The sequence below is a fragment of the Nelumbo lutea genome, chromosome 5, assembly GCF_056320005.1.
Source record: "Nelumbo lutea isolate HS-2025 chromosome 5, American lotus-T2T, whole genome shotgun sequence".
In the NCBI taxonomy this organism is placed as follows: Eukaryota; Viridiplantae; Streptophyta; class Magnoliopsida; order Proteales; family Nelumbonaceae; genus Nelumbo; species Nelumbo lutea.
The window spans coordinates 46,324,661-46,352,022 of NC_142688.1; the positions used below are offsets into that span (position 1 = coordinate 46,324,661).

Here is a 27,362-nt window from a genome sequence, read left to right on the forward strand (position 1 = left end):
TTCTGAGTCAACCAACACTCATTTTATAGAGTGTTCTTAATCACTCGAATGGACACAAAAGTGTCCTTTCAGAGAGACCAAGTGGTACGACTCAGCCACATATACATGTACAAGTACACTCACACACGCATGCGCCCACGTCCTGTCCTGGCCTAGCCCGGCATGACGTACGTGTGAAAAGCACCCCCAACCCGCCTCACATGCATTTGTACTCCTTCCAAACTCAGCCTAAAGAAGGCAGAATAGAACTTATCAGAAATCGCTTTCCAAACCAAGAACTTGCAAAATTGTAGTGTTGTAGAATTGTGAAACTAAGAACTTGTATAGAGAATGAGGGCTGAGTCATGCCACTTGTTCACTCTCTTTAAAATCGTATTTTCCCCCTACAATGCAGCCAGATGATTACAAATCGGTCAGTAAGATAAAACAGCCCACTAGCCATTGGTAGGCGTGCACTTGCTTACCAAACCTCCACAAACCACCAAGAATGATGCTTAAAAAATTGACACTCGATTGATAGAGAGAAAGTTGTGTTGTGCGCAATGATATGTGCTTCTGAGTCAACCAACACTCATTTTATAGAGTGTTCTTAATCACTCGAATGGACACAAAAGTGTCCTTTCAGAGAGATCAAGTGGTACGACTCAGCCACATATACATGTACAAGTACACTCACACACGCATGCGCCCACGTCCTGTCCTGGCCTAGCCCGGCATGACGTACGTGTGAAAAGCACCCCCAACCCGCCTCACATGCATGTGAATATATATAGTGCTTTCCTCCTATGGGTTCTTATCCATAGAGAGAGCAAATTTATAGATATATTCCAACTCAACTCCCTTCCTAAGCAATGTAGGACAAGGAGTCTTCCCATGCATTCAAATGAGGGAAGAAGAAAAAACAAAATTCAAAGAGTACAAGGGAGGGACGAGAGATTTTTGAAATTTTGAATCTCCTTCCACCACACACACACACACGCACTCCTCCCCTTCTCTTACCTTGACCTCCCATTTTGCCACATAGCATCCTCTCAACCAATCTCAAAGATTCACAATCATAAAACAAAGAGGAACTTTCCAAAGAACAGTTATTTACATGCAAAGGAAAGTTGCCACCTTCCCTCAAATCTCCCAAATAGATCTCTCAGGTTATTCTACATTTGAAGTAGACCTGTATTTTACTATTTTTCCTCTATTGAGAGTTCTCATATTGTTTTGGACGAATCTGAGAGTTCAGAAGTTAGCCCAAGAAGTTCAAACAATCTTTAAAGGTTTGTTGTATTAAGCAAAGGTTCTTCTTTTTAATATTGTTTTGAAGTTTTAAAAGTTGAAAAACTCATTTGTATTCGTTGAAGTTGTAGGAACCTGGTTCGTGTCCTTTTAAGTTTTAGGCATCTCTTAAAACAGGTTATTTTAGATTTGAAGTAGATTTTTATTTTACTATTTTTCCTTATTGAGATTTTGGACGAATATGAAAGTTCAAAGGCCAGCCCAGGAAGTTTACACAATCTCTAAAGGTTTGTTGTATTAAGCAAAGGTCCATCTTTTTAATGCTTTGAAGTTTTTGAAGTTGAAAAACTCATTTGTATTCGTTGAAGTTGTAGGAACCTGGTTCATGTCCTTTGAGTTTTAGGCTTGTTAACCTTATCTGAAACAGGTGGGTTTTACTGTTTATCATGGACAGTTAGTCCCCTCAATAAGTTGTGGTTCATTAATCCTGTCATGGGTTCATTACTGCCCATTGGTGTAAAAAGTAGTGTCTCTCTTCCTCCTGCTCTGTCACCATTGAGTTTCTTTTGTTGGCACCCTCTTCCCTCAAGCTTCCTGTTTCCATAGTCTTTTTCGACTCCATGTGACCCTCTTCTCTCTTTCACTCTCTCTCTCTCTCTCTCTCTCTCTCTCTCTCTCTCTCTCTCTCTCTCTCTCTTTACACACACACACATTGTTTGTTCTTATTGTAACAAGGTTTGGATGCACTCTTCTCACAACATAGAGGATGTTCCCAAGAATCTCATCGTCCCCATCTTGTGACAAACAAGAAGGTACATACCTAAGCCAAATTTGCACGTTGTCTTTCTCCTCTGAGGGAACGATGTCAACTCGTCTCAAATTTGGAGACAACCCACTATAGATCTATGATTTGTTTTTCTATAGTGTTTATTTATTTATTATATGTTGTGTTTCTTAGATCTGGGATTTGTTGTTGTATTGTGGTTCTTAGATCTGCGATTTGATGTTGTATTTCTTAGATCTGGATTTTTTTATTCAACTGGATTTGTATTCCTTTGAAGATAGGGTCGTATTTTCCATTTATTTTATCTAGGTCTCTATATTCTTTGAAGATATGGTTGTTTTTTGCATTTGTATTTCTTGGATTTGGGTAGCTATGCTTTGAACCCAAACAATCAAAACACAAAAAACAAAAGGAAAGAAAGAAATCAGATTTCATCGACAATTATATTATGATGAAATTAGATTTCAGATTTCATCAGAATTGTATTATATGCTAGATTTCATAAGAGACATGAGAAATCAAAAATCATACACAACACAAGGTCAAGGTCCTCAAAAAATGGGGGACTGATGTAGGAACATTCATTGTGTTTAATGAACATTATGGGGCTTTCCTCAACGTCAACAATGCTATGGGTAGGTGACGGAGTTCACTTTTAATCTGTAGTAGTGCTTAATCTCCATGTTATTTTTTAATCTGTAGTAGTGTTTAATGAACATTCATTGTGTGAATGGATGGATGATGTAGGAACTATGATAGCAGGCACAAGAAACAGACTAGACTTTTATTTGTTGAAATTGTAATGCTTTTTGGCTTGAAAGGTTCATCGGTCTTCAATTAAAATTACAGGGACAGGAAACATACTAGACATTTTTTTTATTGAAAGTTGCCCACTTGAGGATAAGAATAGTTTTTTTTTTTTTTTGCATTATCTGTATAAATAAATGTTATTCTAAAATTACTTTGTTTTAGTCAGATTCTAATTGATACATATTTGGAATGTTATTCCCATGAGCATTTTCATACCCATAAAATGTTTCATAAAAATAATAATGGTATCCAAGGATCCTTCTAGCAAATTAAACATGGCCCTTTGACAGACTGAACCTCACTGTTTACCTTATTTTATAAAAATAGTTATATGTAGGAAAGAATTCCCACCACATGATTTTACTATATGTCAATGACTTACTGATAATGAAGTATGAGATTCTCTATCACTGAATTTCTAGCTCTAATTCACTAATAACATGATTTTTATATATTAAATTAAGTAAAAAGAAAATTTTGGATTTATTACAGCAGAAAAGAATAAGTTGACTCCTTAGAACTTGAGCTTGAGAAGGAACCGTATTTTGTCTGAGAAAGGTGGGTCAGAATATTTTCCGAACAGTATTTGATATGAGACATATCGATTTGCAGCCTCAGTATAGTGGATTCCATCCCATCCCAGTTAACATATTCAGTTGTATCATTGTACCCTTTGGCTATAATTGAGCTCCCATTTAGAGTCTTAGTTTGGCCTTAAGAGATCCTGATGTCATAGTTCAATGGTAGTGCACCTCCATACCCACAACAAGTCGTTATGGGCTGTTCAAATCCTGAAATTTTTCTTAAAACAAAGTGAGGATCATTTCTTAAAACAAATCAAAAAGCCATTTGACCATTTAGGAAAGTATTCAATCATCATCCTAATAGAGAAATCAACTGCCATATATCTATTTGTGTGTGTGATGCACAGATTTGTGATTCAGGTATCAGGGTGTAACAAATGATATCACTGCTTACCTTATATTACTCTTTTTCAGGAAAAGAAAAACTAAAAAGCAGCTAGCAAAGTAGAGTCTAGCATTGATTTAAGAATTATCAAAGTGACAAACATCACAATATTGGTTCAGTACTTAACTCACAAAGACAACCAACTGATTGGCAAAATGAACCTATAGTTGTTGATAGATTCATAGATCAGTGCTTTAATTCAATTCCATATGTTTTTTTTAATTTATTTAACTTTATGGTTTCATTTATGTGTTTGTTTTATACTTGTTATCTCTATTTCCTAATTAGATGACTTAATTGGTGCCTCTGTGGCTTTTTGATGCAGCGTGGAAGCAATGGAAATCGGGCTGGCTTTGCAAGCACCGGGTGATCACTAGCTTCTAGCGAAGAAAACCGAATTCTCTAGAGGAGAGAGAAAAGGTGGCAAAAATTGAAGAGAAAATCTGAATTGAAAGAACTCGACCCTGAGTCGTGACCGGGATATGCAAGCGTCATCTCTGGCAGGTAGCAATGGATGTCAGCAACATTGAAGGTCTTAGAGATACCCATATGATCTGGTAGGTCCACGACATAGGCATTGTCGTTGATTTTCTTCATGATCTTGTATGGATCGTACTTCTGAGGCTACAACTTGTTGTATTTTCCCATGGGAATCATTTCCTTCCTCAAGAATACAATTACTTCATCACTGGCATCAAATACTTGGGGTCGATGATGCTTGTCTGCTGCCAACTTGTACATGGCGTTGGTTTGCTCTAGTTTCTGCTTCACGACTTCTTGGACGGATTGGATCTGGTCCGCCATCTGTTATGCGGAGGCACTATCATTTGGTACTCTGGGTAGATTCACTAGGTCCAGTGCATGATTTGGAACCTTCATGTAAACAATGGAGAATGGGGATCTACCTGTAGAACTGTGCACTGCATTATTGTAGGCGAACTTGGCTTGGGCAATGGCGAAGTCCCATTGTTTTGGCCTCTCCCGACAAATGCTACGAAATAAATTACCAAGGGTCTAGTTTACCACCTCTGTCTGTCCATCTGTCTACGGATGGGCTGTGCTGCTAAAGTTTAGTGATGAGTCAAATAACCTCCACAGGGTCATCCAAAAGTGACTGAGGAACCTTGTGTCTCGATCAGATGTGATAGTCTTGGGCACCTCATGTAGATGGACAATCTCCCTGAAAAATAATTTGGCTGTCGCTGATGCATCTGTTGTTTTCTTGCATGGGAGGAAGTGAGCCATTTTAGAGAACCTGTCAACCACCACAAAGATGGAGTCCATGTTCCTTTGGGTTTTTGGCAAGCCTAGCACAAAATCCATGGACAAGTCTTCACAAATAGCAGTAGGAACGGGTAGAGGCATGTAGAGACCAGTGTTTTGGGTTTGTCCCTTAGTTGTCTAACAAATATAACATCTGCTTACAATAGTGGACACATCCCTTCTTAATTTCGGCCAATAATAACGCCCTTTAACTGCTTCAATTGTCTTATCCCTTCCCAAGTGTCCTGATAATCCACCCCCATGCAGATCCCTGATGATCTTTTCGCGGAGGGAGGTGCAAGGAATACACAGTTGTTCCCCCTTCATAAGGAACCCTTCACACATTTCTCCCATACAAAGTCATCTGCTAGCTGTCTATTCACACATTTCTCCCATACTTGTTGGAAGTCCTCATCCTGGGCATATAGGTCTTTTAAGCACTCAAAACCCACAATTTCAATACTAAGGGTCTTGATGAGGGCTACACGCCTACTAAGAGCATTGACTACTTTATTTTGTTGTCCAGCCTAGGAATGGGGAATTTGTACCCAATAGTAATTTTGTTAATGGCCCTGCTGTCGACACACATTCTCCAACTGCCATCCTTCTTAGGTGTTAGCAAAGCTGGTACTGCACAAGGACTCATACTGATTTGAATGTGTCCCTTCTTCAATAATTCATCTACATTTTCTTGTAAGATTTCATTTTCTTTAGGACTCGTCCCGTAATGTGGGAGGTTAGGTAGACTAGCACCTTGAACAAAATCAATATGGTGTTGTATGTCTCTCATGGGAGGGAGTTCACTTGGTAATTCCTCTGGAATTACATCATAGAATTCACCAAGTAGTTCATGCATTTCCACTGGAATTTTATTTTCATCATTTTCTCCCTTTACTACTAACAAATGTACCTCACGAGTATCCTTACATTCTTTTACAGATTCAGCATGATGATGGATAATGGTAAGGAAATTTTTTTCATGTGCTTTTGGGGCCTTTGTAATATTCTTTTCAGCCATGGGTAACAAAGTATAACGTATACCTTCTTTTTCAAGTTGGTAGGTATTCTTCCTACCCATGTGCCTTGCATCTGTATCAAATTGCCAAGGCCTCGCTAACAAAATATGGCAAGCGTCCATATCTACAATATCACAATATACTTCATCATGGTACTTACCAATAGAAAAAGGTACATTGCAGCGTTCCTCCACTCGTACGTCGCCTCCTTCCTTGATCCACCCAATTGTATATGGGTTGGGATGTTTTTTAGGAAATAATTGTAACCTTTGTATGACATCCCTGCAAATAATATTTTCTTGATTGTCACTATCAATAATTAAATCAAATAATTTACCCTTGACAGTACATCTAGTACGGAACAATCTGTGCCTTTGAGAAATATCTTTATTTTTCTGGGATAGCATTAATTTTCTCACAACACAGATATACTCTTCATGTTCATATGGACCCTTTTCATCTTCCCCATCAGGTCCACAATATATTTCCTCCTCTACATCTTCTTCCTCCTACCTTTCTACCATGTTAACCACCTTCCTCCTAGGATAGTCACTGGATCTATGTCTAACCTCATTACATTTAAAGCATTTAATAGGAGCAGAGTTTGCATAGGGATTAGTAGGTTTAGGAGGATTGAAAGGGTTACCTCGAGTATGTCCACCTATAGTGGCCTTACCGGCATTAGTTGTATTTGCCGGGTGAGAAGGATGTACTGTTGGGACTGATTTGTTCCTGTCGATAGTTGTCGGTCTGTTGTCGCTCCCGCTATACCGGTGATAATTATCATTGTGTGCCTTGTCTTGTAACATCAATTCTGCTTTCAAAGCTAGGTTCCTTGCTTCCTACACACTAAGAACCATTTGTACACCAATTTTATCTCTGATGGATGGTCTCAAACCGCTTAGATAACGGGCTGCTTGCTGGTTATCGCTTCAGATAATTGATTTCTTTAAGCTAATCTCAAAAATTCAGATGTATATTCATTAACACTACGAGAACCCTGCACACACCGTTGGTAAGATTCAAACATGTACTGTTCATAATCTAGGGGTAAAAATCTACCTCTTATAAGTTGTTTCGTGCGCCTCCAGGTTCGAACAGGACCCCTTCCTTCTCCGATCCGGGTCTCTCTCAGGCGTTTCCACCAAACAGATGCGCTTCCCTTTAATCGGAAAGCTACCAGTTTTACCCTTCGTTCCTATGGTATCTCCATGCACTCAAAGAATCTATCAACTTCTGCGATCCAATCTAGATGTCCCTCTATGCCAAGATCTCCACTAAAAGTAGGAATATCTACCTTGAGTTTAAATTCATCATTATTCCTACGGGGATTGAAATTACCTTGATTGTGCCAATTTCTGTCATTGTCGGGAAGAACTGGAGCACCACCAAATTCTAAATCATCTTCACTATTATCGTCAAGAACTGGACGTCAAAACGCAGTATTGACGGGTGGTTTGTCATGGTCGTCTCCTTCGATCTGATGTGGATTTTCCCGATTCCGTGGAACAACCTCCCGTAACAAGGTTCGAAGTTGTTCAATCACCTCTGTCAACTGTTGTTCGATGTTACGTGTGATCGTGCGCTGCTCTTTAATCGCTCTCCAAACAGCTTGTAACCCCTGATCTCCGTCACGGGGTGGGTTGTGGCTGATACCGTCTTGGTTGGCCATCTGACTGGGCGAACTCCCTGCTCTGATACCACCTGACGCAGCGTTGAAGCAATGGAAACTGGGGTGGCTTTGCAAGCACCGGGCGATTGCTAGCTTCTAGCGAAGAAAACCGAATTTTCTAGAGGAGAGAGAAAAGGTGGCGAAAATTGAAGAGAAAATCTGAATTGATCTTGAAGTGTTTATTAACTGAAAGCAATACCAGTATTTATAATACATCTGGAAATCATAGAATAACTAGGAAAGAACAACTAAGATAGACACCAAACATCTCATCTGAATGGATCGAATTCTTCTTGATCTTGATCTTGATAGGATCGGATTCTCTGCCATGATCTTCCCCGTCCGATCTCCATGCATGAATCTTGGAAGTCTGGATTATCTTGATCTCTGGAATTCTTGATGAATCTTGAATCCCTTCTTTACTTATCTCTTTCTTGGATCTTGGCTTATCCTTATCCTAGGAGCTGCCGCCCCTAAAGTGATGTGGGCCTTGGGATGGGCCTCCATCACTTTTGCTGAATGAGTTGAGCTATTGAATTCTAAGATAGAGGTGTTTATATTAGAGAAAGTCTTAAAACTTAACTAAATCCTACTATTTTTGGAAGTCTTCAGATAAAAAAACTGCTTAATGAAATGATCTTAGAATAATGCCCATGTTCCAATGCTGTAGTTCCCGTGTTGCTTGTTAGATTTTCATTTTCATTTTTTTTTTCTTTTAAATGAGGCAAACGGGATTGTGATATGGCACATCATCCAGGTATGCGAAACTTACCTAGTCCCGAAAATGGGCATTACATGTGTTCTGAGTGATTGCTGGGCCTAGCCGCCTAGGTCCAAATTGTAAGGGACGATGGCAATCTCAGGAGATGTTTACATGTGGGCCTAGGTCCAAATTGTAAAGGACGATGGCAATCTCAGGAGATGCTTACATGTGGGCCTTGAATCCATGCAACAGTTGAAAAAGGGCACCAACCAGCAGTTATCAATTCTGGGTGTAAACACCCAATAACATTTACCCGGTTAATTTTTCGCGCTAACACGGCTGACCAATTTTCTTCTACATCGGTGTAGTTAGGCTTCAGTCAGGGCCAAGCCGGACAGCTTGCATTGAGAATATCAGTATGCTTTATTTTAGGAGGAGATATTACCAAAGCAAGGGTAAAAATGGCTGTTAGAACGGTGTGGGTACAGCTTTGCCCTGATAGAAGTGAATCTTAATTTTGTGTTTACATCTCTTCCAAACGCAGCCTTATGGAGTTTTCGGCCATTTAGTTGTGCCCTCAACTAACCTATAATATCAATTCATTTCATTAGATGCGGGCATAGAACTAGGAGGTAAAATTGGGTCTTTCAAGACTTGCTTTGCCTTCACATATAGCCCCCCCTGTTCACTTTTCGGTAAGTTATTTATCCAAGTAAATGCAATTATGTGTGTAAGTTTTTTCTAAGAAACATTTATCTAAGTAAGTACATTTATCCATGTTTTTTTTTTTATTTCTTAGGTAACTAATTTAATGATCATTTTAGCCATAAAAATCCATTATTAAATGGGCATTTTTGTCCCATTCAAGTGTTAGCAACTTTCTCCCTATGTGGAAAAATTATTTATCCACCTAAGAGATGGGTATCACTTACCCGGGTATGTGGTACCCAGGAAAATAAACTTTCCTTGGTCCCCACATAACTCTGAAAAATGAACATGGAATTATTGATCAATAGGAACCAGAAGCCCATTACCAACTTCCCCCCTTTCAAAATTAAAAAAAAAAAAAGAATGCTCCCATAGAGTTACCCAAGTTTAATATTACAACCCATGTATTACTTATGTTATTTAACGTATCAAGTTATGGTTGAATAAATTAGACCGATTCAACAACATATTAAACCCATTGAAATATGGTATTATGAAAAATGTTTTGGCCCTACTTTCCATGTTTCAATGGGTTAAAAAACTTTTGATCAGTCAATTAGAATTATAAACATGATAGCTAATTAGGTACTATCTATGAAAATTGATAATTCATGGGTTGATTTTGATTGGTAATAATTTAGCCGTTTTGGCCCTTTTCCGCATCATTGATAATAATTTAGCCGTTTTGGCCCTTTTCCGCATCATTGATAATAATTTAGCCGTTTTGGCCCTAAGAAGCATACCTATTGAAGTAGGATGGGTTCACGGATAAACCCTGCATGAGTTTAATGAGTTTAATGAACACAAACCGCAGACCCAAACTCTAGATTGTGGGACCATTAAACTTGACCATTAAAGTAGGATGGGGTTGAAAGACTACATGTCAGACCATGCATTGCATTTTAACAAAGTAGGGCCACCTATTTGAAGTAGGATGGGTCCTTTAATTCTCAACTTTTTATTAATTAGTATTTAATAATTTAATAATTATCACGTTTGATTGGTTAGTATTTAATAATTTAATTAATCAATGTACCATTTTATTTTTCAGTTAATTAACATATTACTGCTTTCTTATTAAAAGAAAAATTATGGAGAGATTGAAAAAATAGCAGAGAATTAAGAGAAAATGAATAAAAGTTAACCAAATTATTGGTATTTTTAAAATATATAACAAATTTTGTTATTTATAGTTAACAAAAATCACTATTAATTACAGTTAATGGAAATTACCATTAATGATCACTATAAATTGTAAGTTATCAATTTAATTATCAACTAAATTACAATTAACAATTTAAATTTTAAAATCTTTGTAATTAAAATAGAGTAACAATAATTATTATTTACTTACTATAATTGAAAAATCATTAATTTAAATTATCAAGGGTAATTTATGTAATTAAATTATGGTAATTTAAAATTTTAAGTGGATAAGAATTACTATAATTAAAAATAAAGTAACAATAATTATAACTGAATTGTTGTAACTTAAAAATCACTATTAATTGACCTTAATAGTAATTAAAAATATCAATTTATAGTAAATTATATAAGTTACCATAATTTATGTAATCTAAAATATCAATTGTAATTTATGTAATTTAATTATGGATAATAATTTATAACTCAAGGGAAATTTAAACTACATTACTTTGTTTTACATGAGCATACATGATTCAATTATTTGTTTTAGATTTTGATATATTAATTACATTGGTTTATTTACATACATTACAATTTTATTATATATATTATTTTATTCACTATTAATTAATATTAAATTAATAATCAAAATTTGTTGTTAATTATCTAAGAATATTCAAAGGTATTGTTAATATCTACAATTTTAATAATTGTTATTATTTTTAAATGAAATTTTGATTAACTTTAAATAAACAAAAGTAATTATAAAAGCTAACGCTTTTATTAATTTTACTAATAATTAACAATTATATAGAAATGACAATAGGGTGGGTTCATGGCAGGGCACCCCATCCCTGTCTCTACCCTATAGCCAAGATACTCTACCCCATCCTTGCCCTGTCCCTAGTGTAAAGTAAGTTCAGGGCAAGGCAACCACTCCTTAATGTCAAGCAACTTAAGGGGCAAGTCACCTCACTACTCATCAAGGATGGGGAAACCTCAAATTTCCCCACCTCGTCCCTACTATTGGGCGGGTTCAAGTAGAGGTGTAAATCGGGTTGTGTTGGGCCAACACAGCATGATCTGCATGTGGCCCACACAAAGTGTGGGCCGTGCTGTGTTAGCCCACGGGGTCGTGCCGTACTTATGTTATATATAATAAATAATATATATATATATATATATATATATATATATATATATATATATATATATATATGTATGTATGTATGCTTCTTAAATTATTAATAAATATCAATTTACTATTAAGAAATATAAATTAGTTTATTAATTTATTAAATTATTACTAAACTAATATAGTATTAGTTTATAAAAGTATACTAAAAATAAGACATTTTGTGTATAGTTCGGGCTTCGGGCTTTATATAAGGGTTGGGCTCGGGCTCAAGTTCAGAGTCGTACATTTTTTGTTGATAAAAAGTCCCATGTTAATTATAATGCTATGATTTTTTACAAATTAAAATTTTTATTAAATTATAGTCTTGTATAAAAAACTATATATAACATTTCTCTCTCTCTCTCTCTCTATATATATATTAATATAAAATTTGTTATGTAAATATTATAAATATTTACCATATATGCATATAACTTCCAAGTTGAGCTTATTAGGGGTTGTTTAGCTTGGGCCCTATCCGCTAAAGCCATCATTGGACTTCAAAAGTTTGATACCAAATTAAATTTTAGATTTGATTATCTCTGATAATGTGTAGGCATGATGCATATCTCAACTAAACCTAACTGAAAAGAAAATAGTTGCTTGAGCCTACAAATTTATAGATCTAATTGGATTAGGTTAAGTTATAAATGATTTGTTATTTTTTATTATTAATTATTAAAATATTGTGATTGTTAAATTACTATATTTATTTAAAATATAGTAATTTCTAGAAATTCTCATATTTTCAGAAATATTGCTAATTTCTTGGCTAAAACTAATTAAATGTAATTTTCTACTATTTATAGCTTAAATTATAATAACGGTTAATTATAGTTTTAAAAATAATTATTGTCAATTATATTACTATTAATAATTAAAATACATTATTTTTTTTATTATTCAGTATTTTTTGCAATAAAATACAATTAATTTAATTTTTTAATTATTTCTAGTATTTTAATTAAGCTTTAGGTTTTTCAAAATTTTTGGATTTTTAATTAATTTTGATGTTTTTCATTATTTGATGAGGGCGGATTTGACCCTCCTGTGAAATTATGACACCTGGCACCTCATGCCAACTAAGTGCGGCTTCTAACAACTAGACAGCTTGATCTAGCTACAGGCAGCTCGTCACCTACAGGTAGCTCGCCACTTACAGGCAGCTCGGCATAGGCAACTCACCACAGGTAGCTCGGCACTTATAGGCAGTTCGCCACTTAGAGGCAGCTCGCCACTTACAGGTAGCTCGCCTCCTATTAGGCCACGAAGACCTGCCTCGGGTAGAAGCACCTCGGCACATTATCGGCAGCTTGGTGAAAAGTAGCTTGGTGCAAGGTAGCTCGTTGTAGAGTGGCTCGGCGTATTGTAGGAAGATTTCCTACCTGACAACCGTACCTGCCAAATCTGGAGACCTGCGCCCACGTCTCTCATCGTGCTTGCCAGCCCCGAGAGGTTTCCCTTGTTTGGCAGGGTCGTACTCTGCAACGGTTACCTGCACCCACCAACTCAACCTTGGCAAGTAACAACTACGATAGAGAATCAGAGGCGGTTACGCCAAATCTGTCAGAACACCGCTATATAAGAGCTCCGACCCCCAGAGAGGAGGGAGGATGAAAAAGGGAGGTAACCCCTGCTCTCTAGCTCTCTCATTTCTCTAATATCATCTTCAAGCTCTCAACTATCAGAGTGTTAACTTAAGCATCGGAGTGGCCTCGCCGGGTAAACACCCCTGGGTCCTCTGATTTAGTTCTCGTAGGTTCCTTGGCTCTCGCCATCTTTAATTAAGCTTTAGGTTTTTCAAATTTTTTGGATTTTTAATTAATTTTGATGTTTTTCATTATTATTCAGTAATTAATAATTTTTAGTATTCTCATAATTTATTTTTGCATATTAGCCATTACAAAATTAATTTGCATTTTATTTTAGTAAAAATAAATTAAATAACTAAATAAATACCATAGTTAATTAAAAAGATAACTAATTTTCAATATTTTCAATAATTTCTAGCTTGGGTATTTTTTAATAATTTTTGTTATTTTTTAAAAATAAAATACTATTAATTGTACTTTTTAAGTATTTTTAGTAAATACCCTTATTAATATAAAATATTAATAATTTTAATCATTTTTAGTATTTTAATTATGTTTAGGTTTTTCAGATTTTTAATTAATTATTGGTATTTTAAAACTATAAATTAATACTTTTTATTAGCGTTTATTAATGTCTCAACTCATAAGTTATCTAATAATATTATTAAAACTATCAATTAATATTTTTATGTTTAAATTTCTTGTTTTTATTAGCATTTATTAAGTTGGATTTTTAAGTGGAATTGAAACACATTTTTAATATTTACTAAGTTTTGTTAATATTTATTTTTAGTGAAAGACAAAACCAAGAACCGGTTAGGTGATCGGTTCCGTTTTACCCTAGAGCCGTTATTTCACCAAAAATTGTTGATTTGGTTAGTAAACCGTTGACCTAGGTGGTCAAACCGTTTGAATCGTCCAACGGTTTTGACCGTTTTTTAATTTTTAATCTTTTAATAGTTTTGTCAGAAACGGGCCATTTATTTGGTTCAAATGGTTGGACCGTCCAATTTGGGAACCGGATCTCTGACCGGTTCTTTATTCGGTTTGATTTTAAAAACCTTAATTTATATTATTACTATTCTCTCTCTTTTAAATATAATAATATGTATTAAAATAAAAAGTATTGAAAAACCCAGAGTCTCTCTTGAATATCTTTTTTTAAATATAATAATAACTTGTATTAAAACAATAGGCTTTAAAAAACTCAAAGGTCTATATTTAATAATATGCAGTTTTATTGATATAATGAAGATAAACAATAATTATTATTTTATACTTTCAAAAAATAAATAAATGAAAAAAAAATAATAACTTTTCTCAAACGAGAATCATAATCACGTCGATTTCCACTTTTATTAATATATAGATTGAAAGTTTGGAACCCGCCATGCATGAGATATGCCGTGTGAGATTACGAAGGTTGGAAGTTGGAACGTGTTATGACCACTTGCTTATGTGGCTTGTGGAACACGCTACCGGCGGCGTTACTGCATCCTGCATATCGCCGGTTTCACGGTTTGTACGTTCAACAGGAACCCCTCGACTTCCCTAGATATAAAGAGCTCCCAGGAAACTAGCAAGAGCATCGACTTTGAAGCGGTCCGTCTGCAGAGCCTAAACCCAGGTTTTTGTACAACTTCCGGTTTGCTTGCTGTTTTCTTTGTTATCTCTTCTTATTGTTTGTTCCATGTTTCCGAATTCTAAGCGTAACTCCGTTTACTCCAATAGCTACAAATGGATTCATGTTATTTCTAAATTCTATGTACTTGGTTTCTTTTTTTATCTTTAGTTGTTTTTGAGGCTTTCTTTCAAGTGGGTTCTACGTAATTCCACTTTGTTCGTTATGATATGGTATCTGTTTCATGAGATTTGTGAGAGAGAAGAATTTTATAAGATGCAGGATTTGGGGGCCACGGGGTGTTTTATTTTTACCCGAAAAGAGCAGGACTACTCCATGCCTGTCTTCTTTATAGTTGGGATAGTTAAGGCTGTGTTTAGTTTGAAAGAAAAGGTTAAGCTGTCTTCTTTATATCAGGTTTCCCTACCTTTCCATTATTCCTTTCCCTATCTTTCTCTTTCAAACCAAACACAGCCCTGAATGGTTAGTGAATTGGTTCCCCTGCTGCATGCATGGGATGGTTAGAACTTAGAAAAAACCTGGAACTTGAGATTGGCCTTCATCGTACAGGAAATCGTGCGCTCGTATGATATCTAGACAGGCTTGTGTGTTATCTAGACCTATTACACCTTAGTTTCTATTTCCTGTACTGTTGAATGAATTTTCAAAAAATCAATATTATTATTATTGATATTCCTAAAAATTTTTCACCTTAGGCTGCATTTGGATACCATGTAAATCAAGATTTTACATCAGTTTCATTTTGTATGCGTTTGGAAAGAGGGTATAATTATTATCTACGTCAAATTATGCTCCGGTTCAGTTTTGCGTGCGTTTAACATTTTACATACTTCCACTCATCATTATTTTCAAAAAAACAACGGTCAATGTCAAATGCAGCCTCAAGTAAACTTATTATTAGTATAATAGTTGATTCTCCTCATAAATTTGTTTTTAATTTCACATCCAAAGTGAATAGAAAATCAAGTATTAGCATCTGAAGTTCCACCATTTGTTTGTTTTACCTTTTAGCTAATTATCCTATACAAAAAGGCAGAATCAGACAAAAAAGTTTCATCCTAATTTTTGGAGGAACCTGGGCCTAATGCTTCAAGCCTTGTCTAGGCCTGACCCAGCCTGCATATCTTTAAATATGTATTATATATATAATGTATACATATCTATATATGCTATTTCATGTTTTATTATATATAAATATTATATATTACCTTATAATATTTTCTATATAATATAATGTATAAAATAAGTTTATATGGATGTTATATTCTATTCAATATAAATACTATATATATGCAATATACTCCAGATTTGTATATTCTTCTGTCAATTTTCTTGTTCTATTTTTCTTCTAATGTTGTGCCTCACTTCGTTTAAGGTTTGCAGTTTTGTTGTGCCTCTTACTTTTAAAACACTGATTCCCTAAAATACAATGGGAAGTCGTAAATGGAGGATAGAAACCATGGAGCAAACAAAAGATGACAAGACCACAAGGCTCGCAGAAAAGCAGAAGGTGTGCTTGAAGTTGAATGAATTATCATACGAGCAACAAACAAGTAGTTTTGTTTTATTTCTAGAAGTTACATAATTTTTTATTTGTATGTAAATTTAATATCAGAGACAGGGAGAACTTAAGAGACGATTGGTTCAACTAGAAAAGAAAACAAACCCTAAAGAAGTATTGGCCGTGGAACTTGAGAGAGTGAAAGATACTATAGATCTTATGATGCACATGGGTGAACAGTATATGGATGTTAAGATGAAGATGGGCATCATTACTACAGACTTAAAAGTGAAGATAAAGGCCATGAATGAAGACTTGAATGAAAAGATGGAAAGGGTGGATGATCTAGAAGCCTTAAGTCAAGTTCTTTTAGTCAAGCAGAGCAAGATCAATGATGAGCTGCAGGAAGCTCGGAAAGAATTAATCAATGTAAGTTTCTTACCACCATCTTGGAACTTCACATACATCATCCAATTCTCAGATCTGTTAAGTCTATGAATAACCTCATATGTTGTTGTTTCTTGATTAGCACTTAAAATGGATCACACCAAATTTGGATAGGGGTATATCCAAATTTGATCTATTAAAACTTGGCAGATCTCTATTTGATCCAGAATCCGATGGATAGGTGAACCATAGATGCTAATTTATTTCATTTCTATATCTGGATATCTGATATGGTTTAAAACTTAGGGCATGATTGGTAAGGTATCTGTTTCGCCTGGAAAACAATTTTACCTTGAAAATCTGGAGGGCAGGTAAGTTGTGCACAAGCTCCTGTGCATAAAAGCACCTACTTAGTGAATCTGTACAAAAGCAACATAAATCTATAGATTCTATACAACTAAATATAAAACTATCTATAAAATTAGACTTTGGCTAATCAGATCCAGCAGTTTCTGAATCCAATTAAATTAATAAATGAATCACATTTCCAATTCTGATCTGATTATGCTTAAGTGAATATTGGAATCCAACTTAAACAAAACATATTCAAATTCGAATTGGACTAAATTTGATCCATTTGCAGCCATGTTTTTGTGGTACACTTTTTGCTACTTAATCTGTTGCCTTATTAAACTGCAATGCAGAATTCTGTATTCCATTTTTATGGACTCGAGTTAGTAAGGATTACTCTTATGTAACTATGGATCCTATGCTTCTAATTAAAAGTTCCATAATGGTGGAATGTAGAAGATAATTTTTTTCAACGTGACCTGCAACTTGTACACATCTTCTTTATATTTTAAAAGCTTTGTCTTCCTTATCATGGCATATTTCCTAAGATTGATGATAATTATGACTAGTTTCCATTTCCATATAGGGTTTACAAGATGTATCTACATCAAATCATGTAATTGGAGTCAAGAGACTTGGAGATCTTGATGATAAACCATTTTTCAATGCAGTCAAGCACAAACGTTCTGGAAAAATGGAAGAGGAAAAATCTTTTGATCTTAGTAAAAAAGCTATAGATCTTTGGTCATTATGGGATAGACGAATAAGAGATGCTCAGTGGCATCCTTTTAAAATAATCAAGGTTGGTGGGAAACACCAGGTATGCATTTTTAATTATGTTCCTACTTCATTCATACTTCTCATTCTGCATATGCTGCATACTCTTCCATCTTAATTTAGTTTAATAATTTCTTAGTAGAAGACAATCCAATCTGGCATTTCCTACTTTCTGGGCTTCAGAGTACAATATTCAGGGAAGGTAATAAGTGAACCGATTACCATGTATTCAAGGTGGTGTTGGCATCCCTCTGAGGATGCATAGGGGTGCATACCCGCAGAAAATCTGGCTCTGTTTATTGTTTATCTGTGTGGGTTAACATGCATCCGTTCTACCCTAATCCTACTAACTGGATAACCTGTGTAGTGTATAGGACCTTGCCCATATGAGCAAGAAAGCAGCATTCATCACCATCATCATTATCTAAGCCTTATCCCAACTATATGAGGTTGGTTACATGAAATCTGTTTCACCATTCTGTTCTGTTTAATGCCATATACTTTTTTAAATTATAAGTTCATAAATAATTTCTTACTCCTTTGACCTCCCATGTCCTTTTTGGTCTGTGGCGTCTGCCTTTGGCCCTTCTAGCCTCTTTAGCTAGTAACAAATCACTTCCTCTTATAGGTGTTGTAGGTGGTCTTCTAATCACATGATCAAACCATCTTAGACTAGTAATGCAAGAAAGCAGCATTACTACACCAAAATTAGGGTGAGACAGTAAATAATATTAACTGCTGAAAAATAGCCTACTTGACTAGGATTTCAATGGCCCAACCTCAAAGATTCAGTAAATGGGAAATCAATTTTGTTTCTTGAGATCCATAGCTTGAGTATGTATATTTAGAGAACATATTTTCATCAGGTAATTGGTTACCATGTTTCATTAAGCTCAACTTTGATGGCAGCAGCTTGGGAAACCTGTGGCAATCAGGAGTAAGAGGGGTCTTAGAGATGAAAAGGGGAATGTAATGGCTGTATGGAACTTACAGAAATTAATTATAGAAGGGAATTCAAAAAGTGGTATAGGATTGTTATTGAACCTTGATATGGCGAAGCCCTATGGATATTTAGAAATGAAATGAAATGAATAAAATGGATGAGAAGAAATACGACAACTAGGCACTATGGGTGAACAGATCAGCTAATTACTTGGCTGATACCTTAGCTAAGCAAGGAAGCATGATGGATCAATTATTTTGGGCAATCTTGTAATATACAAATGATATTGAGTGGGCAGAAGTTTAAGCCTCCCTAAAAACAAACCATTATTTTGATGATTTTAAAAACTTTGATTGCTACCTTGACCAAGATCGTGTTTCATTTTTTTTTTGCTGATCTGGGAATTTTGAAAACAAATGAAAACTTTAAACATTTATGATGTAGAACACCACCTTTTGGGTGTTTTTTGTTTGTTTGATAAGTCAGTAAGATTTTATTAGCAATAAATATAGGCAGTACAAGCATCCTCACATAGGCATGAGGTGCTACCTCTTGCACAATAAGCAAATTACAATTGAGCCCAATGCAAATTATCTCTGTTTACCCCTTGTTTAGCTACATCTGCCACTTCATTAGCCAATCTCCAAATCCAAAAAGTATCCTCAAATTCATACTTCTAGTAAGCCATTTAAATTCCTTCATCTCATTCCTATAGCACCAAATTATAGACTCCATATCCTTCAGGCTTCAGCCATCCTACCACCAGTTTCTTCCCCTTAGGGTGTTCTTCAATGTGAATTATTTTTATTTTTTTGTTTCTTAAACAAATCAAAACCATCTGGTTTGAAAACAAATTATTTTTGACATAAAAATATAGAAAACATATTCTTGGTTGTATATGTGCTTTACTCCCTACAGCTAAAACGTACATGTTTTTAATTTATGGTTTAAAGAACATGTTTTCATCAGGTGATTGGCATCATGTTTGATAGATCATTTAATCTGTCTTCCAAAAGTTTTTGTTGTTTTAGAAATCATTATTTTGATGGTTTCAAAAACATGATTTTTTTGAGACAAAATGACGTTTATGCTTCTCAAAACAAAAAATATAATTGAATATGTATTTCAATTTTTTGGCTGATATGGTGATTTTAAAAACAAATGAAAACAAAGACATTCATGTTGTAGAATACCTCAGTTTTTTAACTAAACACTAAATATAATTTCCTAAAACTCATATTGGGAAATCCTGTTGAATTACTGACTATAGTTGTGAAAGTACACCGTTCTCATCTTTTTTAAGTGTTCAACTATGAACCATACTCCATGTGTACTTAAGTGTTCAACTTTCTATGCTGCATTTGGTGTTGTGTCCAGTACTACTGTATTCCGTGTGTACATTAAACATATTTAGGTACTAATACATGGTGATTGTGAAACATAAAATGGGCTAATGGGCTTTTTAAATAACAAAAAATAACTAGGGTGAACTTCTACTTTAACCAAGGAAATAAAATCAGAACTTGTCAAGTTTAAAAGTTTTGGAAAAAATATAATAACAAAGAAAATTTATCCATTGTATACTTGAAAAAGAATTCCTTGAGCAAATCTGCATAGACAAAAGAATACAGGCTTTAGGAATACAAATTCTTGACCTACAGTCCAGATCCATAGAACCTTATGGGGTTCCACCCTTCCACCAACCCTAAACGCAGGGATAAAGAAGGAAAAAGATAGGGTGTTTTTTACCAGTCATCTCAACAGCTCCAGATGAAGCCATTGATCTCTATATAAGGACAAAACATACATCAAAGAAACGTAGAAATGCCAGCCTGTAGATTAGGGCTGTTCATAAGAATGCCCAACCCAACCAAACCGACCAACCCGGACCGACCCAACCCGAGTCGGTTGGGTTTTCATCAGTACCGGTCGGTTTTGGGTTGGGCAAATATATAAACCGATATATCGGGTTGGTTTTGATTTTCTTGTGTGAAAACCGAAACCAACCCGACCCAAACCGAACTAGTCTTCTACTAATTCGGTAGTTCCTAGTTTGAGTAGTTTCTTAATTAATTATAACTAGTCTTCTACTAGAACTAGAAGGCCCTTTAGGCAATTACAATTAGAATAGGCAATCTATCCTAGTTTCTAACTTTCTACAATCTTTTACACCAAATAGGCAACCCATTAGGCAATTACAATTAGAATTCAATTAGGTGCCCTTTTGTACAGGAGCAAAACCGAAACCGACCCAAACCGACTCAAACCGACCAGGTCGGTTTGGCCTATCAGTGGGTCGGTTTCAGTTTCCACCTCAGGTAACCCGACCAGGTCGGGTCGGTTGGGAAAACCCCAATAAACCGACCCAACTCGACCCGTGAGCACCCCTACTGTAGATGATCTCTTATCCCGGTTTGTTGGTTTTGCAACTTTTCTGGTTTTCTTTATTTTGTGCACCAATCTCTTGAAAACCCTTATAGGATGCAAAATTCATCAAGATTTTCTCAAAAATCCTCGAAAGAAAGCCTAGGTTAGTTGATCATGTAATGATCAGCCCTTCAAATCCGCTTGCACACTTCTGATCATGGTAGTCTAGGGGTCATGCATAGGAAGAGGCACTGATACCAACTTGTCTAGTAAAGTAGTAATGAAATATGATTTGCAATAAGATTGCAAGATGGGAACAAAAACGGGAAGAGAGAAGAGTGAAGATGTCAAGAGACTACTCAACATCATGGGAGCCATCAGTTCTCCCGGTTCTATTTATAGTAGTTTCTGGTAGGGATGTCAATTGGACCAGATTTGGTCCAATATTCCATTACAGATGGACCAGGTCCAATCCGATCTGATGAATACTTAGACCAATTTGGACCATTCCAATCTGTTCAAATTAGTTTTAATTTCGATTGGTTCCAACCCAAACCTGGTTGGTTTATACCTGTATTCTTATTTTCTATCAATGGACCGGCTATTGGTTCAATCTGATCCAATCCAATATAAATCTCACCCAATAAATTAAGAGTTCTAATCACTATACCATACAATGACAAGTCTATGATCAGTAGCATAGATTTAAAATTAAGACTTTTAAGCAATCTTTTATAAAAAGTTGAAAACTAAAATTGATTATTTTTAATGAGATTTATATTAATTTCATAAGTAAACATGCATATTTTAATTCTTACCATTGCCATATTTCTTGATATGTTAAAATCTTATTTATTTGGATTTTCCTGTGTATCCATGTATTTTTTTTTTTGTTTTTCCACCATATATTATGTTTTCAAAGTATTTCCTGTTGTCGTACCTTAAGCCTTGGACCGTTGGACCAGTGCAAAGTATTTATTTTCTTCAATGGAGGGTGATATCCGACCAAATGCGTGCCTTCAATTTTGTCATATCCATTTATTGGAAAATATTCATGTTTTTCCAAATTCATGGTTGAGAACAAGGTTCAAAATATTGATATGCCCGATATGCCGGTAGGGGCGTACTGGGCGATATCGATACTGTTTTTTTTACTTTTTTAATTTCTTTTTTTAAAACCAGTTCAGGGGGGCTTGTTTAAGGCTCCTCCACCCCTGAACTTTTTCGAACCCTGGTACACCCACTGTATGGGGAGGTTCCAGAACGATGCATACTTGGTTGATAATAATATTGTTATAACAAAAAGGGAAAATTTTTTAAATTACCCTTATAGTTTAGTTAATTGACAAGTTCTTTCTTTACTGTTTATATATTGTCTTAAAGCATCCCAATTAAGTCGAATTTGCCCTCAATTCCTCATTTTCAAAATAAAATCCAATTGATTTTGTTAGTATTTTAACACCCAGTTATCCGAATAGGGTCGATGGTACAAAGGATTACAGACAAAGAAGTCCATTGATCCTAATAATAATAACATATTTCGTACTTTGATCACCATCACTCAATACTCTCTCAGTTGCAAGTCTTTTGCATGGTCAAACATATGATGTGGTGCCACTGCCAATTGCATTTGGTATAACTGGGCTTCTATTTAATCAATATGCTTGGAAATCATGCCCCACTTGCCTTCCCCCCACCCATATTTGTCTATCTCATTTCACCATCTTCATTTTTTTGTGAGGAACTGCCCCATTTACTTTGCCAACTAGTTTCAAATATAGCGTTGAACTCATCTTTTTTCATCCAAACCATTTCGAAGCTCGGCGTCCTATTACTCTCCCAACATGCCATGAGTGTAATAAGGTGGGCATGGTTACTATCCATCCTGCCCCATTTGCTTTGCCAACTAGTTTCAAATATAGCGTTGAACTCATCTTTTTTCATCCAAACCATTTCGAAGCTCGGCGTCCTATTACTCTCCCAACATGCCATGAGTGTAATAAGGTGGGCATGGTCACTATCCATCCTGCCCCATTTGCTTTGCCAACTAGTTTCAAATATAGCATTGAACTCATCTTTTTTCATCCAAACCATTTCGAAGCTCGGCGTCCTATTACTCTCCCAACATGCCATGAGTGTAATAAGGTGGGCATGGTCACTATCCATCCTGCCCCATTTGCTTTGCCAACTAGTTTCAAATATAGCGTTGAACTCATCTTTTTTCATCCAAACCATTTCGAAGCTCGGCATCCTATTACTCTCCCAACATGCCATGAGTGTAATAAGGTGGGCATGGTCACTATCCGTCCTGCCCCATTTGCTTTGCCAACTAGTTTCAAATATAGCGTTGAACTCATCTTTTTTCATCCAAACCATTTCGAAGCTCAGCGTCCTATTACTCTCCCAACATGCCATGAGTGTAATAAGGTGGGCATGGTCACTATCCACCCTGCCCCATTTGCTTTGCCAACTAGTTTCAAATATAGCGTTGAATTCATCTTTTTTCATCCAAACCATTTCGAAGCTCGGCGTCCTATTACTCTCCCAACATGCCATGAATGTAATAAGGTGGGCATGGTCACTATCCATCCTGCCCCATTTGCTTTGCCAACTAGTTTCAAATATAGCGTTGAACTCATCTTTTTTCATCCAAACCATTTCGAAGCTCGGCGTCCTATTACTCTCCCAACATGCCATGAGTGTAATAAGGTGGGCATGGTCACTATCCATCCTGCCCCATTTGCTTTGCCAACTAGTTTCAAATATAGCGTTGAACTCATCTTTTTTCATCCAAACCATTTCGAAGCTCGGCGTCCTATTACTCTCCCAACATGCCATGAATGTAATAAGGTGGGCATGGTCACTATCCATCCTGCCCCATTTGCTTTGCCAACTAGTTTCAAATATAGCGTTGAACTCATCTTTTTTCATCCAAACCATTTCGAAGCTCGGCGTCCTATTACTCTCCCAACATGCCATGAATGTAATAAGGTGGGCATGGTCACTATCCATCCTGCCCCATTTGCTTTGCCAACTAGTTTCAAATATAGCGTTGAACTCATCTTTTTTCATCCAAACCATTTCGAAGCTCGGCGTCCTATTACTCTCCCAACATGCCATGAGTGTAATAAGGTGGGCATGGTCACTATCCACCCTGCCCCATTTGCTTTGCCAACTAGTTTCAAATATAGCGTTGAACTCATCTTTTTTCATCCAAACCATTTCGAAGCTCGGCGTCCTATTACTCTCCCAACATGCCATGAGTGTAATAAGGTGGGCATGGTCACTATCCATCCTGCCCCATTTGCTTTGCCAACTAGTTTCAAATATAGCGTTGAACTCATCTTTTTTCATCCAAACCATTTCGAAGCTCGACGTCCTATTACTCTCCCAACATGCCATGAGTGTAATAAGGTGGGCATGGTCACTATCCATCATGGGAAGATGTTGGAACAGACACCAAAGGGAACAATCTCAACCATTCATAAGTGAATGGTTCCGACTTCCGATTGAACCAAGTGAAAGCAGGATCACTGAAGCCAAGTTGAGAAGCCCACAATCTTGAAATAAAGCCTGTTTATTATTTTAAGATTATGTTTGGGAGTGCTTATGTTAAAAAATAAGTGCTTATTCAAATAACAACTTATTTGCATTTGACATTCAAGTTTTTCAAGTGTTTATTTTAAAAAATAATCACTTATTCCATATTGGGTGTTTGGTAGTCTTTTTCTCCAATAAGCACTTAAAATTGGCATTTGTGACTATTTTGTCCTCAATTTTCTTTCAAATTTTATAAAAGTACTTTTATGAAAGCACTTTTGCAAAAGTAATGTTATGAAAAGTATTTTTACATGAAAGCATTTTTACGAAAGCACTTTTATGAAAGTACTTTTATGAAAGCACTTGTCATTATACTTTTATAAAAGTACTTTTGCAGATGATAGATACATCTTCTGAAGGCAGATATTTCTCAAAGTCTGCAGTTCTTGGAAGTTATAACCTATGAGGGAACTCAAAATCTGAAGCAGTCTTTAACTTATGAGTGTTGAAGCCAACCATCTATCTAGGTCTTCCCAGGAGTCGAAAGAAATTAAACAAGGGTCTTGGATTCTGAGACCATCACATATTTAATGTGGCTTTGCTTGCAACGCTAGCATGGAGGATCTATACAAATCAAGATAGTCTCTAGGTCAAGATCATGAATGGAAAGTATTTCCAACCCCCCCTCCCCCTCCACTAGCTCATGGGGCGGTTGGAGAGGCCTAATAGTAGGTAAAGAGCTTCTAAAACAGGGTATAGGTTGGGTAGTAAATAAAGGGGAAATAATAAGATTTGGGAGTCGAAATAGATTCTAGTTCTAAAAGATTTGAAGGCCAAAGGTACTCTACTAAAGAGACTTGTTTTATTTGTAACAAAGAAGTGGAATCAATCATGCATGCTCTTTTGTACCTATGATTTTGCTAGATGCATCTAGTTTGGATGTAACCTCAACTTGCATATGGATTCCTGTGCCAGTTTCCTTCTTTTGTTTCATGGTTCTATGGTTGTATGACTTGGTGTAAGAGGAAATACACTAAGGCTGCATTTGGAAATGATGCAAATGGAGTGTAAATTCTGGTTCTGGGTTAATTTGCACTCTAGTTCACTTTTTGCCTGTGTTTGGCAACATTGCATTTATGCATTGACAAATGACAAAAAAACACATTTTCTAATGCATATTTACATCGATAATGAGATGTAAAAGTACATCAATAAAAAAAAGAAGTAAATTTGCAATCAAGTGGGTTTTTGATAAAAAAAAGACATGTTTTATTGGAATTCTTGTTTGCATCAATTATAGCTAAAAGTCTGTTTGGTAAGAAGATAAATTTGTCAGTGCAAAACTAGCCCAACTTCGCAATTTAAATGGACTGTTTTACACTCTAAATATTTGCATCGCTTCCAAAAGTAGCTACTAGAATGGTTATCTATTCTAAAACAACTGGAAATTCTATTTGGAACATTTGGAAATTCTAAAACAACTTTGTTTTTAAAGAATCTAACCTTTTTCCTTTTCTTATTGATGTTATTAACAGAGCTTTATAGAGAGGAGGAAGATTTTCCAAGCAAGATATTAAAGTCCTTCCCCTCTAGAGATACTCTCACTTAGTCAAGTCGAATGGGAGGTGCCAGAGGAAGGCTAGATCAAGATAAACATAGACACTAGCTTCATAAATAAAGGTGTTTTGGGCTTTGATTTTGTAGCAAGAGATCATTTGAGCATGTGTCTTTTGATTCAATTTGGTCCTTGTTCAGCGGTGAGCCCCCTTTTGTTCCATTTCCACAGTTTAGACTTGAGCCAACAACCCTTGTCTTTTAGAGCCCTTCTAGTTTGAACCCCCCTTCCCCAAGCTTGTTTTTGCCAAACATCCTTAGCATGAGTGACACACATCTCCTCAAACCTAAAGGGCCTTTTGCATTTGCCTACCAATATGGATTTGTTTCAAGGGTGATAGAAAGATGGTCAGAACCACTCAGGGACATATTGAAAACAAATGCTTATGGAAAGAGCTTAAACCACCTAGAGCTTGCAACACCCTTATCCAACACCTCTCTCACAAGACCCCACAGTCCCTCTTGCTACACCAAGTCTACTTTGGCCCCGTACTCTTAATATCGCTCGGACCCAAACTAAAATTTCTTTTAACCTCCCAATTTGCTTCCACAGCTCAAAAAATTAGGCTTTCTTTCCTCTATTTGGCTCACTTTAGAAAAATGAACAGTACCACACATCTATGATCTATATATTAAAATGGAATGTGCCAAACCTGTACTTTTCTGCTTTCTGGTTACTTTTCATTATCTTTTTTTATTTTTTTTTCTGGTTTTCTTGAATTTTCTAATTTTAAAGTTGAACAAAATAACTCAATTGATCAATCATCTTTAAGACTTTTAACACTCCTCATTAATTCGCCATTCTCTCTCTCTCTCTCTCTCTCTCTCTCCTCTTTAAATAAATTTTCCTCATTAATAATGCCATTAACTCTCTACTTCAATAATTAATACCATTAATTCTCTCTCATCTCCATTACTCCATTAAATTTCACAAAATTCATTAACTTTATCTATATCTTTATCCATTTTATTTAACTACGATTATATATATATATATATATATATATATATATATATATATAAGATAGATAGATAGATAGATAGTTAGATATATTTACATTAAATTGTAATTATTCATAAAGATTATATTAAAAATGAGATATTCAATGATATATTATTATGCTAAATAATCTACTTCCATTTAAAATTATAATTCATTTATATTCCATT

General features: G+C 35.6%; 1 long non-coding RNA gene across 1 annotated transcript; it reads left to right on the plus strand.

The window, feature by feature from the left end:
* The first annotated feature begins 14,509 nt into the window (after positions 1-14,509).
* On the plus strand, positions 14,510-26,844 carry LOC148852147 (uncharacterized). The gene is made up of 3 exons (XR_016099944.1): positions 14,510-14,697; positions 17,538-17,771; positions 26,114-26,844. It is a non-coding gene; the product is annotated as an uncharacterized LOC148852147 (long non-coding RNA).
* Positions 26,845-27,362: the final 518 nt, after the last annotated feature.